Source organism: Cupressus sempervirens, chromosome 1, assembly GCF_028749045.1.
Source record: "Cupressus sempervirens isolate cs-2001-9-10 chromosome 1, ASM2874904v1, whole genome shotgun sequence".
Lineage (NCBI taxonomy): Eukaryota > Viridiplantae > Streptophyta > Pinopsida > Cupressales > Cupressaceae > Cupressus > Cupressus sempervirens.
Window position 1 is genome coordinate 722,914,617 of NC_143118.1, and position 6,095 is coordinate 722,920,711.

Below are 6,095 nucleotides of genomic sequence, written 5' to 3' on the forward strand. Positions count from 1 at the left end.
ATCTACCCCTAAAAACTAACATTCCACATATGAGGAATAAAATAAAAAATTATTCTCAGAAGTGTGAGAATAACTCTTTATTATTCATTATATGTGGACTATGTGAGCTTAGCTATAGATTCCTCCTTATGAGATCTTGACACTTTGCATATACATAGGAAGATAGGTGGAATGCATAGACTTGGAGTCACATTTGCAACTTCTCTCTCATTCTTCCTATCAAGCATTTTATGTTTGAGCTCTTTCCCTCTCCCTCTCTTCCTCATTATTTCATTCTTAGACTTTATGTCACCTTCATAACATAAAGAATTTTTCTTTGCTTTTTTCTCATACAAATTTGTCTACTTCTAGAATATACCCTGTTGCGTGCTGCTCAATTATTTTTCATATTTAATAGTAATTTAATCGTTCAAACATTTACTCCTAGATTAGTTCATTCTCATATCTCATTTATTTTTCCTTTAAATTCTTGTGGGGACATAAAATATATTGCCGTTAAGCTCAAGTGCATACTTCAGCTGTACAAGAGAGGCATATCATGTTAGGTACTTGAAAGATTAACAAATATTCACTATAAAAATTTCCATTGGATATCCCCACAAAACTATCGCTATTAAAATAATATCATCAAAATAAATCTGCACTAAGTTTCTTCAGTGATAAACAGTAAGCAACCAAATGTATTTGAACTGCAACATAAAATATTGGACTACGGGTTGCTTCTTAAAACTTACCTTCTCCAAAGGCTTTGGATGTCCTGTAAATTTCTACTCCTAAGTAATCGACAATGCCTAAAACTGCAACATGCGGTTTGCCAACCTTAACACGAATAGAATGAATTAGAGGAAACTTATCAAAGATAACAGATGTAATAGATTCAGCAACAGATTCAAGGAGGACATGAGGGGGACCTTCAACAATTTCCTTGACAAGGCTGTTATAGATCACAAGCAGTTCAAACAAAACCCATCAGTATGAAAATTTAAATAGACTACAGCCATTTGAACATGAGTAATAGCCCCGTAAAAACCATTCACAAAGCAGGATTTTTTATCTAAATGTCAAGAAAAAATGGAGATTAATTTATAATGCAACTGAAACTATTTATGACAGGAAAATTTATAAAATAGTACATAACTATATATTTCAGCATAGCTAACAGTATCTTCCAGTTTATCTGATTTTCCAGCCTTCTTGAGATCTAACCAAGCATCAATATCCACCAAAATTTTTTGGCCGAGCTTTCTCTCCTCTTCAAGCACTCCATGAAAAACCATGAAACATAAGACCTTGCAATACAAGTTTATCTCCTCTGAACAGTCCATCATATTCCATCCTCACTTTTCTTTAACAGCTGCTGACAGGATTATTTTAATGTATCTGCACTGAATCAAAACCAAAAAATTTATTAGAGTTGTTGTGTGCTGCAGGAGCAGCTACAGGAATAATATTTCCATATTGTTTATTAGGGGTACTTTAATATTTTAGGGCTACTTTAATATTTTGTTATCACTTAGTAAATGATTCATGTTTTAGGGCATACTTTAATGTTTTCTTAAAGGATTGAACAAAACATTTACAGGTCTGGTGGTTGCCAAAGACAGTTTTTAACTGTTTGTCATTGATTATATATTCTCTTCAAAGTCGATCGTTGAAGAGAGGGATTTGATTTGATTTTCTGTGGAAAGAAGGCTGAGATATTGTGAAAGTTATCTGAATAGATGAAATAGATAGAATTGTGGTGGTTTCTTGTTACTTCGTTTATATTTTGTTCACACTGCAAATTGATTAGGGATGCATATCATATTTTTTGGTTTCTGAATAAAATAGTAGTAGCATTGTTTTTTTGTGTAGAAGTTATTGCTGCAGGAAGCTAGGAAGCCAGACTCACACAAGAATCTCTGAAAGTTAATTTGGGCAGCAATGCCTCTTGCTCGCATGAACACCATGTGAAGTGGCCTGAGTGTGGTGGAAAGCGGGTAAGAGGAATGTACAGTATTTTCTATATGGTCATTTGCAGGAACGGGCCACAATTTGAAGAAACATGTGTTTGGTAAGGCAGCATCCCTATGTGCTTGCTGTGAATGAATAGATGTAATGTGTAAGGTGCTATTCCTATTTGATGTTTCTCCAGTTTCTTCTTTCCATTCTATTGTGAAGCTATTATAAACTTTATTTTTGTTATCTCCTCATCATTGTGAAAGTTGGAATGGTCATAGTTAGTTATATTGTGAACTTTGCAGTTGCTTCTGTTTGTCCCTATCTAGTGCAAACATCTTGGGAGACATGGGCTTTGGTGATGACAATTAGAAGTTGTGTTGACACACTATTGCATGCCCATACAGACAGTAATTTTCTTGCATAGGTCAGCTTATGCATAGACATAGTAATTGTTGCTTTGTCTTGACCTTTGCCTCGATTTTGGACATATTGCAAAATGCTCGATCCAAAGTATTTGGCATAGATAAGTCCATCTTAGAACAAAAAAAGATCTACTAACGTACTTGAGGACGAAAAGTAATCAATGAACTTAGTGGTGTAAGACTTCATAGCCTAATTTGAATGTACAATCAACGGGTCTAACTAATCAATCAACCCCATCTAACAACTAATAATTCCTAATCAAAGTAGTTAAAACTAAGTTACATCCACAAATCACTCATGTCTTAAGTAGTTAACTGGGTGCTTATCTGAAAGAAGACACCCCACATAGCCGAGTACTATTCTCCTGTATAACTATATCCTCTTCAAGCTGATCTCTCAACTGCACAGAAACCAGGGTGAACTCTGACATCACTGATGCAACATGCTAATGCCGATGCTGCTCTTGACCATGCCTTCACCACACCCACCCACGGATCAAGGTCACTGCTTTGTATGCTTTTGGACTAAATTACTCAAGTCTTAAGTAGATGACTGGGAGCTTATCTCAATAAAGACTTCCTACATAGATGGACCTTATTCTCCTATATGACTATGCCCTGTCGATGCTGATTTCTTAAATCCACAGAAACGAGCGTGAACTCTGCCATCAGTGCTGCACCATGCTAATACTGATGTTTCTCTTGACTGTAACTTCAACACGCCTTCACAAAATCGATGTTTCCAGTGGGTATGGTTATGCGCTGAGGAAGAATTGCAGAGTATTGTTGTGCTTGGAGGATGAACACTTTCAAAAAAACACAGGTAAAACTCTAACAATTCTGTGTGTGTGTTATGTTCCTGATGTGTTCTCAGTCGTATTCATGGTTATGAATTACATTCAGATTCCAGCACTAAAAGAAAGATATATTGGAGAATTGGTTAATGGAATATACATTATAATTACTGGTCAAAACTCGAATTGTGCTTATTTAGACAACATAAATGATAGTTAATGTATGCATATATGGAAGATGACAGTGAAACTTTGAATCTAGCCATCAATTTGGTAACTAGTAAAAATAAACATATATCATTGATAATAACTTGGAAAAAAACTGTTTTTTAATACTGGGGCATACATGTCCTCCAGATTGTATGCTGCATAGCAAGTTTTTAACATTATCAATCATGGCCAAAGCAAGATCTATGGCACGGTCTTTTTAGATTCAAGAAGTAAAATAGTTCCATTCATCTTGATACCTTTTACCCTAAAATCAGTAATATAATTCTTTGATAGGGAGGACCAAACAAGGCTACAAATCTATATAAGCCCTCGCATTTCATATTATTCAGTTCTTCAAACAAATAAAATTTGATGAGAAAAGATGCATTTGTAAGAAGAGTTTCCAGGCTATGTCCCCTTCTCAAAAGTAAAGCAAGGCAGGGTTTGTGTTTTTACCTATTGAAATTGCGAATTCCAATCACTAAAAAAGTTTTAGCACCGTCAAGGCGCAGAAAAATTTGAATTCTAAGTTTTGACCTATTATTGACATAATAAATATACATGACTGCTATATATATATATATAATCCTTCAAATATAAGGGGTAAAAATAGAGAATTGTAAATGGAACAGCATATAAAAGTCAAAAGTACAGTTTCACATATCAATTTTTAGAAAAATAAAGCAATAGTGCTTAAAGAATTTTCTTTTTAATCAATAAAAGACTAAAGCCAGAATATATTAACATAAAGAGTTTAGATGAAGATGACTTCTTGAAGGTTGAGAGCCTGAGCACCAATCAGGGCACCATTTCTTTGACTAGCTCCGCATTCTTGAGCTCCAGCTCTCCCGTGGTCTCTACCTCATCAGTCTTCAAATGACTATCATCCGGAGAAGCCTCCTCTTCCCTCTTCCTCTTTTCCGATCTCCTTCTTTTGCTCAGGCTCTCAACCTTCAAGAAGTCATCTTCATCTGAACTCTTTATGTTAATATATTCTGGCTTTAGTCTTTTATCGATCAAAAAGAAAATTCTTTGAGTACTATTGCTTCATTTTTCTAAAAATTGATATGTCAAACTGTACTTTTGACTTTTATGGGAAGATGCATGTTGTTTAGGTATAGCGAGTTAGCGACTTGGCAACACATGGATTGTGGGTCCTACTTCCCTCGGCGGACCACAAACGAAGATTTGACAAACAGTTGGCAGGTGGTCAATTCTTATTGGTTGATACACTGATAGGACAGACCCATCTTGCTCGTCGCCAGATTAAGGAACATCTATAGTTGGCGTTATGTCGCTATGGAAAGTTGCACATTGTTTTGCTATAGTGACATAGCGCCTAGGTGACACGTGTCTCTACGGGCCCTGCCAAGATTGACAGTAAAGGGCTAGCAGTTATGTTGTAGCCGTCGCAGTCAAGGTTTTAAGAAGATGGTGCAGTTAGTAATGAAAGACATGGTCAACTCGGGGAGACTTTGCGAGGTGGCGAAAAGATAAATGATTGTTGGTCCACGTGGCTCATCCCGATGCCGAGATAGGTTGATTTGCTGACCTTGCTGATTCACGAGACAAAAACAGAGGAAATCAAGGGTTTTTGCACGAATCTGATCTTCATGATCGATTCCAACCACCAGAAGTGAATGCTAAACGAGGGAGGAACACTCTTCCCTCGATCCAACCCATCTACTTGGTCAGAGCACAGTTATGGCGCCACTTCTGTCTTCTCAAGGCCTTGTTTTAGTTAAAAATTAGATTTCATGGTACCTAAAGCTATACTTGGATCAGATTTCTTCAGATCCCCATGATTGTTCCTGAAAGAGCCTTGATGGTGGTGGTTGCAGGATGGTTTTGGAGGGAAAATCTCAGTTATGCCTAAACTATAAAGGCAATTTTTGTGAATTTTGTAAAGGTCGATCCTTCTCTGACTTTTCTCTGCTGTTGCTAAGCAAATTTCAGCGTAAAATTCCCCTGTGCCTCTGAACTATATGATTTTCTGTCTTATCTCCTTCGGCCATTAGTATGAAAGTGCTAGGACTCTTTGCCTCCACTAGTGTTTTGTGAAATCTGTAATCTGCATGACTGTATCTCCTTGGCCTACGAATGATAATAAAAGTGAATCTCTCTTTCCTGTGTCATTCATCTTGGTCTTCTAATCTGCATGTGATTATTAGATTAAAGAAAGTCTGAATGTGTATATCCTTAGTTTCATTCTGGTTCAATAGTGCATATATGGGCAAAGATTGGTCTGAACACTCTATTTTGGTGCATCACCTCTTTAGATTAGATTAGGTAGATTTGCTTTCATGCTCTCCTTCTACCTTTTCCTCTCCAAGAGTAGTTAGGTGCATCCTGATAGTAAGAGGAAGTCGGCCTTCTCTGGAGACTCAACCTCACATTTCAAGTCCCACAGCTTGGAGGTTGTTTCCCTGTTTCACTAGGTTGTCCTCATGCATAGGCTTTGGACAAGGGTGCAAACCTAAGTGACAACATTAACCTTTTAACCTCTTAAACCTTCAATCAACACAATAGGTAAAAAAATCTTTAAGTAACATGCAACACATAAAAATCATCCACACAATTATAACACTAGATATATCTCATGAAAACTTGTTTGGGTGAAAACCACATTGTGAGAATGATGCTCACAAATTGTGTACTCTTCTGGAATATGTTTTGTTAAGAGCTTGCTTGGTTAAGAGTTACAACAAAACTATTAGGTGCCACCTGA

At 36.6% G+C, this 6,095-nt stretch overlaps 1 pseudogene; it reads right to left on the bottom strand.

Annotated features, from left to right (window-relative positions):
• Positions 1-627: 627 nt before the first annotated feature.
• LOC149579982 (dihydroneopterin aldolase 1 pseudogene) lies at positions 628-1,335 on the bottom strand (annotated as a pseudogene).
• Between the last annotated feature and the right edge of the window lie 4,760 nt (positions 1,336-6,095).